The sequence below is a fragment of the Pseudopodoces humilis genome, chromosome 7, assembly GCF_049639895.1.
Source record: "Pseudopodoces humilis isolate 2021_Gansu_Grassland_sample_001 chromosome 7, ASM4963989v1, whole genome shotgun sequence".
Classification (NCBI taxonomy): Eukaryota; Metazoa; Chordata; class Aves; order Passeriformes; family Paridae; genus Pseudopodoces; species Pseudopodoces humilis.
Window position 1 is genome coordinate 5624643 of NC_142206.1, and position 19087 is coordinate 5643729.

Genomic DNA, 19087 nt, shown 5'->3' on the forward strand with positions numbered 1-19087 from the left:
GGATATGTCCCACTAGACCATGAAACACAGATACCCATCCAGGCTGGCCTTGAATATCAGGGATGGGGAGCCCACAATGTCTCTAGGCAACCTGCTCCAGTGCCTCATCGCCCTTATAGTAAAACATTCCTTCCTAATACGTGATCTAAATCTACCCTCATTTAGCTTAATTGAAAACAAAAATATATTGAAGTAATTAAAAAGCTGAATTAAAAGTAGCCCCGGAAAAGTATAAAAGGAATAAGTCAGCTTATATATTTTCCTTTTTGCTAGGCCATTGTGGTCTCTTTAGACGAGACACCCCAGCCATTTCAAGTAATCCTTGTATTTACAGAGATGAAATGGTGTGAGCTATTCTGAATATGTAGCAAAAGCTGTTCTACTTCATGATTCATAATGAAAATATTCTTGCCCTTTCCAAATGCTAAAAGGGCATCCTCTGTGCAGAAGAGAATAGCAATGAATTTTGTTTCTGTTCACATGTTGTGTTTTGTCCACTTGGGCATCAGGAGGGGTGTGTGTGTGTGTGTGCTTTACTCTTCTGCTGTAAGTGTGGAAAATGCTATCAGGTTTTCCTGTCTTGTATCTGAAGTTTCAGTACAGTAATTGGGCAGTAGAATGTGAGCTGGTAGTCATTGAGCATGTAATCAAACAGGAAATAATATTTTTGCTTTCTTGGTAAGGTGAAATATAAGGTGAATTTTGAAAAGGAAAAGAGAATAAGTGTGTGGACAGATGTGGACAGACTGCTCCAAAGCTATGCTCTGTGATTCCGTAAGAAAAATCAGCACTGTGCATATTTGTGTATTTGCAGGGCTCTGGTTTGTGCATATTTGAAAGCCAAATTTATTCCTATGAAAGACCTGTAGTGTTAGGCCAGTGTCTTAACCAGGCAAGATATATTTAAGGGAATACAATTTGCTTCACCTTGTGCATTTAAACCTCTATTAATTTGATAGTTAAGGCTGTGAAGGTAAGCTTGGGAAAGGAAATGAGGAGCCAACCTTCTTAAAAAAGGGATTTAGTTTCTTTCTTTCCCCCTTACTTCCTGAAGGGTTTCCCCAGGGTATTTGACTGCTTAAAAGGATCATTGTGGAAGGACCAGCAAGCTTAGATAGAAACAGTGAGAACAGAAATCTCCTCTCCATTAATTGAGATGCTACATTTTAGGAAGAGAATGAGGTAGCTGTAACAGGTTTGGCTTTGGGAATTGAGAGTAAGAGTGGGGTGATACAGTGCAAGGAAACAAAAAGTATTTATGTAGGTTACCAGTTCTGTTGTGCCTGTCACCTTAAAGCCTATTTCTTAACATCCCTTCCAGTGAGGTCATTGCATGGTATCTAAGGCTGAGAATTCAGTCTTAGAGATAATGAGTTTGAATGTAGCTACATTAAATTTTTGCACCCAAAAACCAAAATGCAAGATCCCTTGTTTTTTTTGTTTTGTACACCAGTCAGTTTGAGGTCTATTTTTGACCAAGATATGATCAAAATTGACAATCATTCATTTGTACGTTGCTGCAGAATAGCATCCTACCTTATTTTCCCTTTCAGAGGAATGGTGTGATGCTGAAATCTTCAGACACCAACATACAGTCCAGAGCAGTTGCTCACATGACCACTGAAAAGAAGGGAATCCAAAAGCTCTTCATTGCTGAACTCATGCCTCATAATCTGATTTAGAAGAAGTTTGGCTTCTGCAGGGGGATTAGGCTGTGTAGTTGCAGAGGAGTGGAAGCCAAGGTTTTGACTTACTGTATTAGGAATCTATTAAAATGAGTGAGTAGATATGATGAGGATGGTAATGTATTGAGTGGTTTTATTGGTGCAGTGAATTTAATCCTTTTAGCCTTTATACAGAAATTACAAAGCTTGACAGGGTTATTAGTGAAGTATTAATGAAATCCACCAAACTGTGCAGATGTCTGCAAAGTATAGCATACAAAACAGTAGAGTTAATTTTCGAAGTTCTCAGGAAGATAGTGCTGGGAAAGAGAAGCTAAATGGGAAATGGCAAACAAAATTAAAGACTGTGTAGCTTAGAGACAGACAACATCTCACTTCACTACATCTAGCAGATTTTTGACCATGACTTCCCAAATGAGTAAGTCTGGCCTATCAAGTGGGATGATAAAAAGAGATGGATGCTAGATCTAGTCATTTTAATTACCTGGATTTGTTCCATTGAAATGTGGTTGCCAGGATATTGTTGCCTGAGTTATATAGAAGACATGCAGATGCTATATTCTTCCTTGTACAGAGGACAAAAACGTTTTTGCAAAGTTTTCCCATTTGAACATTTCTCATGCAATTCAAAAATCCTGTTTAATAGTCGTATCTGAAGTGTTGCATTGCCTCCGCTCCTTAACGTGAACAGAGAAGTGATGTGAAGAATCCATCTTAGATGAAAGAAAAAGAGAGACCTCAGCAAGGTAAGAAACTGAATTTGAGACAGATATTTTAATTTAATTTCCAGTTTTATACTTGGACAAATCAACATGTTGAGATCAACTGACCATACTGCTCTACCAATCTCACTTTTATAGGCTAATATGGGATTATAAAAAGTCTGACTTGAAGTAGGGTAATTCAGGCTGCTTACTCAGATGCCTTGCCTTGCAAGAGTACATAAAAACGGCCCCTGCTCACCACAGGCTGGACTGTTACATGTCAGTACTAAAGCAGCATAGAGCTAATTAAGTTATTGTAATAACCAGACTGTCTTCAATATCTCACTTAAAGATGGCTTTGCCCTACTTGTTGTAGAGCATTAAGACTGCACAGGCTAAGAGGAAGACTTTTAAAAAAGTCAGTTAATGACTTTAGAGTTTGTAGGGAAAAGAATAAGGTGGCTCCTGCAGCATAAACGTGCAGTTATCCCAGATAAAACAACACATGGGTTCAAAAGCTAATAGGCTTTAAAAAGAACATTTTAATTCTTCAGTTTGGGTCTTCCTTTCTTTTCTTAAAATTGCATATAGATTATTTGAATGTAGAACAAGTGTGGGTTTCTTTAATCATCTCTGAATGATCAGAAAATGCATAAAATAAATCTTCAGGGCGGAAAATATTTTGTTTAGGGGCTATACATTTGAGTCTGATTTCAGTGATTCTAGGTTTTTTTCCTGCCTTATAAATAATTCTCATGTTGCTGAAGGTTTTTTGGGGTGTTGCTTTTGTTTTAGTTTTGGGGTTTTTTTTTTCCTTTCCATAAAAGTGTCATCAGCAAAACATTCCAAAATCCTATTTGTTAAACATTTTAACTTATATGAACATATCGTGCTTCCTAATAACTTCAGGTCCTTTCCTGGGAGCAATGTTTGCTTATCATTCCTCCTTTGCAGTCTTCAGTCTATCACGGATTTGCAAACAACTTTTCTTCCCCACTCCTTGCTCCTGTGGCTTGCAAGAGTTAAATTCTTTTAACAGTCAGAAGAATTGCTCTAAAGTTCCTGTGATTTGGCTAAGAAGTAACATCTATTAGCTTTGGTGACAGCACAGGTGACAGATTTCAGTTTCCTGTCTGATTACAATTAAGTTTTACTGAGGGTTTTGTCCACCCACTTTTAAGAAGTTGTTTAGCAGAAAAATACATTTTAAAGAGGTACTTGTTTTTGCCATCCTAATTAACTTATAAGAACAGTGTTCCTGATAATGTATTAGAATATATCCTCATAAGAACACAGCATGTCAAGTGCTGTGGATTATAGGTTGGTCTAGATAAGTAGAGGGGCAGAACATGAAAACTATAAGTAAAATCGTACAATTTTTATTTCTTTGCAGTTGGGTAGAGTCCCAGTCACCCATTATATAATTAAATTTAACCATAATAACGTATTTTACCAACATGTCCAAGTTGTTACAAGTGTCCAAGTATGTTACAAATTAAGGTATACAAAAAAGTCAGGGCAATTTTACCACACTGAGAAGGGACTCATGGTGTTCTGTGGTAAGCGCAGCTAGTATAGAATTATATTTTGTCCAGATGTATCATTTCTGACTACTACTCAGAGGTATATTTCTGACTGAAGTGTCAAAAATTGGATAGCAAAATATCAGGTAACTGTTAAGTCACTCTTAGAAGGAAAATAATCCTAAACTTTATTTGAGGAAATCCTGGAACTTTTCAAATAGTGCTTCTATTTTATTAAATTCTCTTGTTTACATGGCACTGATCTGGTAAGGGAATAACTTTGCTTTTCTATAGTGCAAGCACAGTTTGGTTTTAATTGTGCTGAAATATACGTCTTTTTTCCTTCTTGGCCTGAGAAATCATCTGGAATTCCCTATATGTTTAAGCAAACAATAGATAGTTGGATGAGGTGCCTCACAACTTAATGCTTATAAGGCTTTAAACATAACTCTGCTCTCAGATTGTTCAATAAATGTGATCACACTCTTCTTGCTCAGGCTTTGTTGGGCTCCTGAGGCCACAGGGCTTGCATGCAGTCAGCTTCCAAGGATTTTGGTATGCACTGACAGGCTTTCCTCCTTTGGCTCTGGCATTTTTCCTCTGCTGCTGCTTCACAGTAGTAGCAGTCTAAATCCCAGCTGTTTTGGAAACATCCTGAATGTTTGGGGGTTTGTCTTGTTTGAGGACAACTAACTGACTAAGAGATTCCTCACAATACTCCATAGATTCTTTGTCTTAAGGCTACAGTTCAAGTCTTCCAGGAATTATAGACTACAAGAAACTATAGTTTTCAGGGAGTCTTAAAACAACATGAACTTGATTTAATGGCATGAAAAATACCCAGTTTCAACAAAACAACAATAAAATCTTCCTTCCTTTGTGTCTTATCTGTCTGAAACAGTCTAGGGGCTGAAAGAAGTTAATGAATCTGTCATTTTTGTTTTCTAAACCAGGACATTCATCCAGCTTGGTAAAATTTATCCTGACTAGGTGTTTGCTCCTCACTTTGCGTATTTCTTACTGTTTTCCTTTTCCAGCTTTGTGAAGATTATGCCAGTCTCATCTTTGTTTCTGTGGACTCTGTCATGACTCATGACTTCTTCCCAAGAGACTTCATCTCCTTTTTTTTCCTTTTGTTTAAGGATGACTCCCAAACACCATCCCTAAGAAGGCTAATATTAGCAGCTCTTGCTAACTCTGGCCAATATCCTTAATACTCTATTTTTATTGTCAGAGCAGTAGAGAAATTTCAGCCTTTTCCATTGTTCCTAGCTTGCTGAATATATCTACTTTATTAGCAGAAAAAAACTCCCTTGTTCTATGGATCCAGCAATTTTCCAAGTGATACTATTGTACAAACTCTTAAGATGTAGATATACGTATAACAATTCCCAAAATTATTACCTATTCCATTGACTTCCACTTAATTTGCATGTGTACGCATGGTTTGTAGTGAAAAATATAACAACAACAGTTGGATTCCTGTTGGTAAGATGGCTTAGTCTTGACTTAGTGCCACAAGTCAAAGGAATGCTGATAGAATTTGACATGTAAAATTCAAATCTGTATGGTGACTTTTGCACAGTTTTTCTTGCCCCCTCCTGATGTCAGGTCATTTAACTGTTTAATCACTAAACCACTTGTGTAAGCAACTGTTTGTTACCCCTTTATTAGATGGGGAGCTTCTTTCCTGTAAACAGCAGCAGGCTTTGGATAGACAGCTTAAATTTATATAGCTTTATCTGCATCCTTATCAAAGGCAAAGGATGAAGTTATTCTGATCACTGACTTAGTTACATCTATTTACTGATTTCTTTAGCTTGTAAATTGTATGGGATTTGCATATGCTCATTTAAGATTTGACTGTCTAAATTTTTAAGACGACAAGCTGATAATAGGAGATTTTGCATCTTAACTTTTTGTAATTGCCTGATATCAAATAGTTGTGCATATTTTCTACTCTCCAGCTGAAATAGCTTTTCTGTATTTAGTTGTCCTATTGACTGAATCACTCCCAATTCACGCTGATCTTTCCCAGTTACTTGCTTTTTACTGAAGGTTTTCAGAGCTTTGTTTCTGTTGGATATGAACTCAGTCACCGCAAGAAACCATGTGTGGAAAGAGAAAACTAAATTAAAGGGGCATTTAAAATGTATTTTGGTTTACAAAATGTCCAAATAGAAATATATTTGAATATATCAGGAAAAACATATTTGCCAGACACAGCATTCCATATTTCTTTTGCAAAGAAAGTAAAACAGGGATAACTGTATAAACAAATACCAAGAAACATTTTGATGTGATCAGGCTTTTATCACATCAAGATAAGAATGATAAGAAGACACAATGATCTAGAATAGTTTCAAGGGTACAAGGCTTAGCAGCCCTGCTCAATTTTAGAGATTAAAACTGGAAAAGAAACAACTAAGTGTAAGAAATGTAAAGAATGTGTCTTTGAATAAAACAGAATGAGCATAGTAGTTTGGGGTGTTTTTAGGAGACGTCTAAGTAGGATAGAAAGCAAATTTTAAAAAGTATATCAGAAAGTATTACTTTCTGTGCATTTCCCCAAAGAGGGATCAAATGCCAGAGTGAATGAGCAGAACTTTGATTTCAATATGCTGGTTGAGCAATTTTTTCTTGAGGTTCTCTGGACCACAATTTTAAAAAGAATAATTGCTTTTACTCAAAATTGCAACTGCATCATTTTCCAAGAGGACTAAGAATTCCCAGGAAGGAATTGTTACCTTGGTAGCTATTTTTAACAAAAAAATCAGCAGGTTCCCCTCAAAGAACAATGCGATCGCACTGTACCCTAGCCAGGCTTCAGAGGAAAAGGAAACCAGAAACCAGAAGTCATAAGATTGACTGATTTTATTTGATTTTGGGCAAGTTGATTTTGAACAGGATGCAGGCAGCTAGGAAACGTACATGGCTTTTGTAAAAAGTAAAAGTAGAGACAGCACCTAAATCACTGTGAAGTCATGTGATTGACTCAGAAACAGTGGAAGCATTTTCAGGGAAAAGGAATGCTGACAGTCATTTTTCCTAACTGAAGCAATCCCCTGCAAATGCAACCAATGCTTTCAGTCAAGAAAACATGATGAAGCAATACTGAATAGTTTTCTTTCTTCCCCTGGTAAAAGCTGTGCATTTTGTTCTAGGATAAACATCAATCTGGGAAAATCTCCTTCACTGTTGTGTCCATCACTGTGGAGGAATGGAGCATGTGTTTTTGTCTATGCTCTGTTTACATTCCTTACAGTTCACTGCTCAGGGGTTCTTATGCTTGTGTATGAATCCCATTCAGGGTGGAAGGAAGTAGCTTTAGACGCTGAGTTGCTGCCAGCAGCTCTCATCCTTCTGACAAAAGCCCAGAAGTTCTGATGAATATCTGGGGGATAGAAAGTAAAAAGTGAAGAGACTTTCAACTTGCATGTTTGATCACTCATACAAAAGTAGAACAGCTCTTTCCACTCTATTCCAACCCCACTGGGGGTAGAAAGAGAGAATGTGAACTCCCTGCCATCCTGGGACCTGCAGGAGTGCTGGGCATCTGTTAACTTTGGTATCTTACTGTACAACAACCAGGCACAGCAGGATACTATGGCACTCTGAGATGCAGCAGTTATAAATCATACTGGCAATTTCTTCTCTTGCTAAACTACACTACAGTGGCAGCATCAGAATATAGGGTGGATGGATTCAGGGTTAATTAATATGCTTAACCTTTAGTTAAGATCTCTCAGTTCCAGGAACCTCATAGAACTCCTCAGAGTTACTGGATTCTCACATATTCTTTATGTCTAAATAATATCTGAATTGTTTTAGTATTGCCCTTGATGGTCTTGGGTTTTTTTTTCTGTTATGGGCTAGTAGATGAATGAAAGGCCTGAAGCTGTTGTGGATGAAGATTCTGTGCTTTAAATGAAGCAAACACTATCTCAAAAAGCAGAATCACTTGCTCTGGTGATTACAGCACAGAACCAATGAGTATTTCATTATTTCATTCCTTGTTGCAATATGACTTGATTCATCTTGGAATATTCATTTCCTATTAATGGCACGTCAGTCTCATTTTGTGGCAATTCAGTATATCATAAGGTGACATTGATTTTTATATAAATATATAGATGTATATGTATAGATACATGTAGGTTATGATATCTACTTATGAGAACTTTTAGTGTTAAATTTCTTTGCATAAGATTCCTGTTAAGCTTAACATTTCCTTTAAAAAAACAGATAAATATTTACTTTTTTAATTCTATGAATAAGTCTATGAAAAATAGAAAATATTGCTTATAATTAAAACAAACAAAAAATTCACTAATTTTGCTGGCATTTTTTAACAAAACATTTATGTCTTTTAGAGCTAGGACATTCACCTTGAGGAGGATCTCAGGAAGAGAACATACAGAAAAATAGGTCACTGGAAAATATGATCAGACTGAAGTACAGGAACAAATGTAGAGAGGAGGTTTTAGGCTTTAGATATGAGATGAAAAAGACACAATATAATTCAGAAGTGAGGATGGAAAGGGGAGTGTAGAAGGAGCAGGTAGAGAAAATGCAATTTTAGAGTCTCATGCTGATAATGCTATATCTTTCCAGCAAACCATAAAACTGTATTTTAGGCACTTCTGGGGGCATGGCAGAAATGCAGTGTGCTTTGAGGGCTGTCTGGCAAAAATTCCCACTGCAATGCATCCTGTTAAACATTGGCAAAGAACGAAGCACCAACAGCCACTTCTATGTGAAGCTGCAAAAATGTAAAATAAATGAGTCTGTTAATCCCAGCTTTACAAAGGTTCAAGGCAGACAAACATTTAATGTGCATATGGTGATACTGACTATGCATAATCAATTCCTGTTGTTTTATGAAACTGCAAACATGTGCTTAGTAAAAGTGTGTTGAGACTGTTATAAAAATGAAAAATTGGATACTTCCAAAGAGACAAGGAAAAATTATGGCTGCATTCCCAAATTCTATCTCTTTTCTGTAAAATATCAAGTAGCTTCTTTAAAATTTTCTAGAAATGTTCTTATATATGTAGTGTAGATATAACAAATTTGGCCCCCCTCCTTTTTTTTTGGGAAACAGCTGAAACGTGCTGGCTGAAAAACAAGACTTTGAACCCAGTCATTTTGACCCAAATGATCACACTTGTGTCATATCTCAAATATCTGAAACTGCAAAGGTTCAGTGTTACAATGGAAAGTGTCAGACAACTTCATCTATAGATATTCCTACTGATACTATTTTCCCCCTTTTTAAAATGCACTATGTTAATATTGTCTAAGGAAAAGTACAAAAACACAAATCATCCAATGAACCCTGCAACAGTCTGACATCAGCAGTAATCCAGTCAACAAAAATACATGTTAAAGCTTTTCTCTAAAATTCTACTGGTAAAGGTGGAATAAGTTTTCTATCCATATTTTGGAATACTTCAGAACAAATGGCAGCGTCAAATTGCAGCACTGAAAGAAAATGTTAACCAAAATCAGTCTCTGACCAGGTGTCTTAGGTTGCAATGCAAGGTGTAACCAAAAGTATATATTCTATTGCCAGCTGTTAAAACCAGGTGGGGCAGTGTTCTTTATCTCTTCCACAACCCATCCCTCATAACTCCAGGGGGCTATCTTCTGTCATTGGGCCATTGAGTCTCACTGCAGGACTGATAAAATTACATCATCCCATTGGGAGATGCTCCACCCAGGGAGGAGCCAAGCATTCCTGCCTGGATGTAATCAGAAACCTGGAACACCACAGTCAGCCTTTTCCCACTGGTTTCCCAGGGGAAGACAGGACCCATCTACATCACCACTGGACCTTCAGTTGAAAACTACACCCTTCTACAGGATCACTGCTTCAACAGAACCACATCTGTCACTCCAGGACTGCAGCCACCACTTAATCAGACTGCTACCAACACCGTGACCAGCAGGGTGTCAGGTTGTATCCTGACTCTGTCAGTATTTTTTGTACTACTGCATTTTATTTAAATTTTCCTATTGAGTTGTATTTTGGTTTGGTTTTTTTTATTTATTTATACATACTAGTAAAGAGCTGTTATTCCTACTCCCATATCTTTTCCTGAGAGCCCCTTAATTTCAAAATTGTAATAATTTGGAGAGAGGGGGTTTACATTTTCCATTTTAAGGGAGGCTCCTGCCTTCCTTAGACACCTGTCTTTCAAACCAAGACACCAGGATTTATACTTATATTTACTTTTTGCTGTAGTAATAGAAGTAATTTACACTGTATGTAATAAAATCTTCCCAAATTGCCTCCCAGAAGTTTATTATTACCATGTGGTAAATGTAAACTTCAGCCTGCAAATACTTCTTAAGATCTGGGGCTGCTAATTGAGTCTGCAAACATTCTGAGGTATGCTGGTATCAAGTTTCACGTGAGAGTAGCAATTTTTATGGTAAATTTAGCAAGAGAATGTAATTTTAAATCCTTAAAAATGTCTGTCTTGCATCCTTTCCCTGCAAATCTTGAAGAGTCTTCTTGCAATATTTTAATTTCCCTTACACTAGACTGGAATATGGCAGGAAGTCCAAATTCAGTATGAATTCTGAATTCAGGAAGAAGTACAACATTTACTAGTTTGGCATAGATTGATGTGCAGTACCAGTCTCCTTCACTTGTACTTCAGATTACCAGAGTGTGGTAATATATGTCTCCATGTGGAAGGAGAAGGCTGTAATCCTTTGGAATTCTCCTAATACTTAATTTCTGTCGAATTTCCCACAATCAAGGGAGATGCATCTTAGTCATAGTAATTATTAACCTCTTCAGCTTTCCTAAAAGATCCCCAGAAAAGTAATTTTAAAACTTAATCCCTCCTCTTTTTTGTGGAACCCTTCTATTGTAGATCACATTTTAACCCCTCACCCCCACCACCCCCAAAATCAAAACAGAAAATGAGCTCTGATGGAGAAGCTCTATAGATGATTATTTACCCAATGGCTATGGCTGTGTCAAATCTTCTGTAAGATCTTCTTTGATTGATAAACTTTACTCTTTTTTTTTCTTCCCCCCCCCCAAAAAAATCAGAAACTAGCAGTGCTTTTCTTTGTTTCTGTTTTTGTTTTTTTTCAACTGTATCATCTTCCTGAGAGATTTTTCCCTACAGCACAGGACAATCACGTAACAGCGTATTTAATGTATTGCTTGTAGGCATGCTAAGGTTTCAATTGCTATTAACAGAAATTAAAGCTCCACCTCAAAAAACAGTTAATTAGACTAAGTGAAATGCATCCATGACCTTGGAAGACTCTATGTGTGCTAAAAAATATTTGATATATTTAGCTTCTTGGCAGGCTAGATTTTAAGGGCATGGAAACAGAGTAACTTCCTTGCCCACAAAGGCTTTAATTTCTGATACTGTTTTGCTTTCTGGTAAGTTATTATAAACATCCTAATTTGGTGCTTTATTGGAACTCCATTTTTAAAACCGCTTTCTTAAAGGGAGGAGGGGAAAAAGAAAAAAAAGTCAACATGAATATGGGAAAAGAAAATAAAATGATTGCTGTAAATGTTTTGAGTAGCATTTGTCCAGAAGGACTTGGGCATTGAAACTGTGTTTGTCAGTTTGGATCATTTTATTGATCATCTGGCAATGGAAGCTGGAAAACAGATTGACATTTTGGTTCTTGCCCCCTGCCTGTTTCTCATATAGAGATTATTAGCTGGCTATTTTGGGACTGAGAAAAATATTAGCTTTTTTATAAATAAAAAGACTCGTTGAGGCTTGATGAAGAAGGGTTTTGCAGGCACTTTGAGCCCTTGTCCCTAAAGTCTCAAATCTTTCCATGTGACATGGGCTGGTTTACAGGATCATCTGTACCTCAATCATGACATCAAAGCAAACTTGATTTCCATTGCTGTCCATAGAGGTGTTTTCTTTAAGATGACTGGGCTCTAGCAAGCCTCTCCTTACCTCCTTCTGCAGGCTCTGCAATTGCATATTCTTCTAATTTAGCGTTTCTGATTTATGTGAAGAGCTTCTCTTTTGCTGGAGAAAATTGGAAGCAATTTCCCTGCCTTTCAGAAGACTCATCTAGATAAGGTGCTGCATAAACATTATTAAAAGTTAATAAAGTTTGTTACATTTTGCATAAATGATCTAGTATAGCTGACTGGCAAAGTGATATTGAGTAATTCCACTCTTTTGAACAGCACACATTTTAGTTCTATTTTTCTGGGTTGCATTCAGGATTTAATATTCAGCAGAATGGGTCCCAGATGGGAAAATTTTATTGCATGCTTTTGCCTTGGATTTTTTTTTTTGTTTGTTTTTTTCATATATTAACTTTGCAGAATTGCTCTTATTTTGGTTCTTTTTATCCTGTCTGGATGAAGCTGGCAGATAATAATTGCATACATAAATAAGATTTGCATAATGGGTGCCATCAGATGAGAGAAGGTGATTTCAGTTTTGTGTGCACTATGATGGTAGCAACATAGAAGCCAGAAAAGCCATTGAAAACACAAATCTGATGCAGGACTAAATATTTAAATTTGGAAAAATGTTCTGTGCAAGAAAACAAAGGGACATAGCAAAAATTTGGTATAAACTTTAACTCAGCTAATTTTCCATACAATTGACAAATAAGCTGGTGGTGATGATTCAATAAAGAAAACTGTCAATGCATGTTGTTATTTGTGAGGTGGATCTGAGATGGACAGAGACGTGTTGTAAGTGTGATGCAAGTGAAGTTTTAACTGATGAAAACAACTTTGAGTTGCTTTTAAATTGGAGCATGAAAAATCATGTCCTAGAACTCCAGTTTTAAGTGCAAATGTTATCACTTCTACCTCAAATTTTTATCCTCTCTGATGAATAATCTTTTTACTTTAGTCACTGGATAAAAAATAGAGCATGTAATCGTGACTTGCCATTATGGATGGCTATTACATATGTGCAGGAAGGATCATAAATAACATTTTAATGCAAAGTATCTAAGTCCTGAAGCATAAAATCTTAAAAAATAACAGTAATAATAATAATATAGCAAGTGTTAAAAAATATGAGCATTGTCAAAAGCTCAAATGAATATACCTGTGACTATTTCTACACAAATATGCCATTTGAGTTAAAGTTCTTATCTCCCAGGCTGACCAATTAAAGCCAAAACTAGAAAAAAATCCAAAGATCATGGCAAGATCAAATTTCTGCTATTCCTAGACAAAGCTTGTGCTTGAAAATGGTTGTGCTCCAAAAATGAAGTCCCTGTAAGGATCTTGCTTCTGCTTCAGCCTGAGAGGCAGAACTCTCCATTGCTTCAGTATGACAAGAATTTTAGTGCTTGTGTTTAGTGCTGGTTTTCACCTCCATAAAGGTACAAATAAAAAACTTAGAGCTTGAGGAGCCCAACCCAGGAAACTTAACATTGCTGTGTTAAATTTGCTGCTCCTGCACTGCTGCTTTCATAGGTCACAGAGCTGTGAAAATCAGGGAAATGGGAAGTTAACTGGTGTGGGATGGGGGCACACACATCCCATAACCACCAAGCCATATGTAACTGCAGAGAGCTGCATCTAGGTACTCTGAAATACTTCAGAATACTTACAAAAAAATAATTTCATGCTCTCCCAGGGGTATGCAATACTGGAATACTGGCAACATAAATATGTTGTGTTATGGGGGAGTGGCCAAGCCATCTGTATTAGAATGTTTTTAACAAAACAAATATCACCAGATCTTAAAAAAAAAAAAGCAAACAAATTACTTTTTTTATCTGGTACACATTACTATACCTTCTTCATAGAATTTTAACAATCTAGTTGAAATTAAATTTTAGCTGCTAATGTTTCCTCATTCAATAATTTAAATTTTAGCTAGCAGCTTTCCTCTCTGTTTGGCCTGAAAATGTTCACATTAAACAAATCTCTGGGCAAAGGATCTGCTAAAGCCATAGATTAGAATATACAAAGCAGTTTCAAGAGCAGAAGATTGATGGAAGCTTTGTTTTCCTCCTCTTGTGAGTACCTCCAGGTACCTTCTGTGCTCCCTAAATCCTGCCTAGACAGCAGGAGTCATGTTTGCTTGATGTAAGTGGAGGGGCCAAACAAAATAAAACTGAACTTTGCCACCACAGGTTTTCCCCATAGCAGGTGCAGTAGCTTAAATCTTCTTTACAAGCACTGGTTTCACTAACTCTCTGGGAACTTGAAAATATTGTGAGGCCTCAATTACTTTAAGAAATTTGGGCTAAATTTGGCCAGCAGTGGTTGCAGGATGCTAGACCAATGAACAAGCACAACTTCAGTGAAAAGTTTTATTTCCCAGAGGACAGTAATGCTGAAAGACAGTAAACAACTTGTTCTTGCCCAAACTGGGTTCAAAGTAGTTGTTGCTCTAAAAAGGGATGAAAAGAGATTTAACAGAACCACAACTTCTGTTGTAGACAAATGAAGCATTTGACACTTGTGCCCTAGAAATTTTAAGGTAACAAAACTGAAAAATGATGAATGACACATGCTAATAAAAATTCTGTAGCTGCTGATAGCTAGATGGGAGACTGAAACCAGGTTGAGTCATAAGAGGCTATTTCAGAACTTGAATTTGTGGGTAATGAAGTAGTAATTCAAAAAGATGAAAGGAGGTGTCTTAAAATGCCTTGTCAGAGTCAGTAATGGTGTCAAGGACTAGACCTCAATACCTGAAAAGGTATTTAGAAAACCTAGCTACTCCTTTTATGTGGGGAAAAAGCTTAAGCACTCACCTTAGAGAAGTTTTTCGGTCTTTTTTCACTATGTTGATTTTATGTTTTATTGAATGTCTTAAATGTAGAATAATAGACTTTCTAATGCCAGCTGAAACATGATGTGGCACAAAGCAGGTGCTCAGCTTCTTATTTTCCGTGCTATGTTTCCATCAACTCATCTTTGCCCATTTTTACAAGCCATGCACCAGTCCCTGATGGTGTTTTCCAAGTCAAATCATCAGATCCTTACTTTCCTTTGTCTGATTTGTTTCTGCATTACTGATCTAATCAGTCACTATCAAAAGGCAGTTAATTTAGTATCATTTGCTGCTTTCTTTTAAAATAGCCCTAATATATCGCCTGAAAAACTTACTATCCAATAATTTTACATGCAATCTGCTGCCCTTTTTTTTTTTTTACCCATCCGCTTTTCTCTTGTCTTTACTTCAATTGTGAAAGGATTTTTGGACTTGGCTTGGCTTTCTTTCATTTAATAACTTCCCAGCACCTGGCATTAGAGAACTCTTAGTTTGGATCTGTGATGTTATTGTAATACTCATATGTAAATAGTCTAAAGTAGCTAAAGGGCTGAAGTAAAATCTGTTCATTTTAGAGCTGAGAGCTCTGAATCACACGCATGTGATTGCTCTGTAGGTACCTGAATGTACTGTGGTAAAGGTTTTAGGTTTCTTTTCCCTCCCCAAGCCTCATTTGTGGCTACATTCTCTCATGGGATACAAGCAAATTCTGTGGATTTCATTGGGAATTATTCCTACTCTGCAAGTGGAGAGCAGAGCCCATGACTGGACTGAAGCCAGTGTTCTTTAAAAGTTCACATGCCTTCTATTTGCTCTCTAATTTAGACTCCTTCTGACCAAACAAAGGGAGGGGGAGAGGAATGAAAAATAGTAGCATCTGTGTCAGTAAAAAATTCTAAGGGTTAAAATAACATGATGTAAGCTGTTTCATCTGTTCTTCCTACTTGCCCATTTTAATCAGAAATGAGTAAGTAGAGCTTATATGCACTGAACTTGAAGAATGCTAATGGGATGTCTGCATCATGTTGTACCCAGAGTACTTATGCCAGAACAGGAGAGCCTTTAATTCTGTAATTCTCTGAGACAAGAAAAGCTTTCTGAAGAGTTACTTTAAATTTAAACACTCATTCTAATGTTAGGCAGCCTGTTGGATCTCTGAGTTAAAAATTGCTTCAGCTTTAGTTACTACAGCCAGATGTAACATTGACCTTAAATGGTAAAAGCTCCCAAGAGTGAAAGAGAGGCTGGCCCGAGGGGAAAGAGAGGAATAACTGAAGTTTTAGGTAAGTAATCTCTATAACCAGGAATTAGCTCTTTTTCAGCCGTGAAACAGAACGGAACCATTTTTCCTCCTTAAAGGTACAGTACCTTGTTCTTGTGATACCGAGGAGCTGGTTCTTTACCTCTTCTCCCCCACCCTCTTCAAATTCTACCTCTTTGTCAGATTTTAGCTGCTTAAAAACTGGGTGTAGTCAATGCAACCTCGTACTGCTTACAAATGGTTTGGGACTATACAAGAATGGAAAAGAAAAAGCTGTGTTAATTATACTGAGACTTGATTAATAAAGGTATGTAGTCAGTAATTCAAGGCAACCTGATTCACAGATACTGTCATCTGTATTGTGCTGACCGAGAGAGGGTCTTAGGAGCAATACATGTTATAGAGAAACAGATAAATCTCAGATTGACAGATTCTCTTTTTCTTTTCTTTTTTCTTTTTTTAATTGTATGACTTTCCCTTCCTCATGCTTTTAACAGTGCCGGACGGGTTCATGTTGGTGGATTACCTGGTCTGGAACTTATCTTTTAAAAAGGCATTTCCAGACCCATTTCTTTATACAGTCTGTGTTTTAGTCCTGTTAGATGTGAATTAATACCACAAAGATGTGTTTAATTGAAATGGTGTACAGAGAAAAACAAATATCTTCAAGTGTTAAAGCATGTTTCCTTTAGTACAGAAAAATTTCATTATTTCCTTTCCTGATATTTTGGTTTTAAGTTTTATCTGTGTTTTTTGGTAGGTACCCTGCACTAAAGTGTATTGAATTTCCTTGACAAACTAAAACACAATTTTGTCTTACTAATGTGTATGTTAAGGTCTTCTTTTGCTCCAGACAGCAGAATGTAAACAACATGAAAGAATGAGGTCAGTGCAAGGAAGTGATAGCTGAAATTGAAGACTTAGGTTTCTGTTACTAACAGCTTGTGTTAGTGAGATGATCTGCATAGCATGGCTTCACCTGGTGAAAAATTCTCTGCAATCAGTGGTGAATTTCCATCTCTGCAGTGATTAGATAGTTTTTAGTTTCTGCCATGCACAGATTGGGTGAATTGGGAGTTCTGAGTGTAGACAGTGTTCTTGTGAGTGCTGACAGTTACTGCATTTATATTTCATATGGTAGGTGTTTTGTAAACTTTAGTGTAAGTTTTCTTCATTCAGTTTCAAGAGATGTGATAAATGAATCTTACTTGTTAAAGCATTTCAGATCTTGTTGCAAAACTTGTAATAGTTTTACTTCTGTTTTTCTCTGGAGTATCATTAATGAACGGCTTAGTACTCTTAGGTTAGATTTCTAAATGTGACCTTCATGTTTTTAATCAACAGTAAGTTCCCAAATCAACAATTATACCACACTTGGAGCTTAATAATTTAATGATACAACTCACAGAAATCTAAGTTTATTAGAAGAGTGGGAATTAAGACTCAGTCCAATATATGAAATGCTGAATACCGAGGCTCCTCACTTATGTAATGTTCTTGTATTCCTAGCCTCCAAAGACCCCCCGTTCTGATTTGTTGGTCTTGCATGTATTACTTTGCTTGTGATATTTTATGCAACCCTTCAACTTGTGCAAGGATGTATAACTTTGTGTATTATTCTAGAATGTGTTTAAATTTCCATTACTTATTTTTAACAATGTGTAAGTGTTGGGATAACTAATCTGTGTCTGAGTCCTCCAATACTGAACCAAATACATATTTCTAATAAATGATTTAGCACTTCAACAGCTACTATTATTATTTCACACAATTCTTTTTTATTTTGTAACTTAGAATATATAATGAAGTACTTATGTGTAAATTTATCTTCAGTAAAGGTATTATGATGACAAAAGTGTAATTTAATACAGAAAGTACAAGTTACTTATTTTTGCATGGTGAATATTGTTAGCATCAGCACTGATAAGTACCTAGGATTTTCATTGTATTTAACTTTTCGAAACCCATCTGCTTCACATTCTTCTGGATTAAGTTCTAAATTGTCTGTGAGCATGAAACCTGTATACCTCTCTACTGCCTATCTTTTTATATGTCAGGGTCAGTTTTAATCAGTATAGTCCTATTTATCTGGGACCAAAACATTGGAAATTAAGAATTATCTAGCAGCCAGATTCATAACTCCAATGTTTAGCCCCAGCTGCTTCCATCTTACTTTCAATCTGTCTGCTTCCTGACAGCTTTTAAGGATAATTTGGTGTCAAATAACTTTTAAAAAAGTTAGTTAGGACAGAGTATGGGCAGTGAGGTACAGGGAGTTAGACCTGGGAGGGACATACGTGAGAGCTTCTCCTTTCATGGGTCGTGTATGTTCCTCACATGGAGTTCTCCTTCCTCCTCTGCTGTTCTTAGAGAAGTGTGTAAGTCCAGGAAAAAGGAGGATGAAATGGCTTGTGAGTGGAAGGGGAAAGAAGATCTTTGCTGTTTCAAGGCTTGTGGGCTATTTAAAGATCTGGGGGATTTGTGGGCAGAGATACATCTTTTTGCTGTCCTAACTTGCAACCTTCCTATAAACTAAGTAGAAGAATTTCCTTGTGATGTGCTCTGTGTCTGTGCTTCCTTTGAAAAGTGGGTCAAAGAGATGTTTTGGATCTCAGTATCACTGACAGAAAGGAAATCTGAGTGGGTGATGGATCTCTGTAAGCTTCTAAACTAGTGACTCAAGACATGAATTGCTGCTTATGTACATGTGTAGAGCTGCTGTGGAAAACGCTTAAGACTGTGACTGTTATGGTAGTGCTTTGAAATAATAACTCACTTTCCCTTCCTGGAAAGTAGGTCCTAAGGATTCTGAAAAGGAGAGAGGGATTTGTTATTTAGAGCAAGTGGACTTGTAATCTCAGGTCTTGATGGAGAGCTTCAGATCCAATAGCATCCCTGGATTTAATCCTCTGATCTAAGCAGGTAGATGTAATGGGCTTTTTGCTTTATATTTCTGTTCCTTTAGGTTAATTTCAGTCTGTCTATCGTTAATTTCACAATCTCAAAAAGCAAATTGAGAATTATATTTTACTTAGGAATTTCCAAATTTATTAAATATCTAAAAGACTGAAACAAAACCAACAGCAAAGGCCACACACCTCCTTCTCATAGCTGAAATCAAGAATGCTAGATTTCTAAAGTGCTAGAACTT

General features: G+C 36.7%; 1 protein-coding gene across 3 annotated transcripts in view; it reads left to right on the forward strand.

The window, feature by feature from the left end:
• Positions 1–15599: 15599 nt before the first annotated feature.
• The window catches only part of IRAG1 (inositol 1,4,5-triphosphate receptor associated 1), a 61379-nt gene continuing 57891 nt past the window's right edge, over positions 15600–19087 (forward strand). For 2 of the 3 annotated variants that reach the window (XM_014257922.2, XM_088057667.1), the window contains exon 1: positions 15971–16034. The gene's annotated coding sequence lies outside the window, so the exon portion shown is untranslated. The other variant, XM_014257923.2, reaches the window with a different exon arrangement.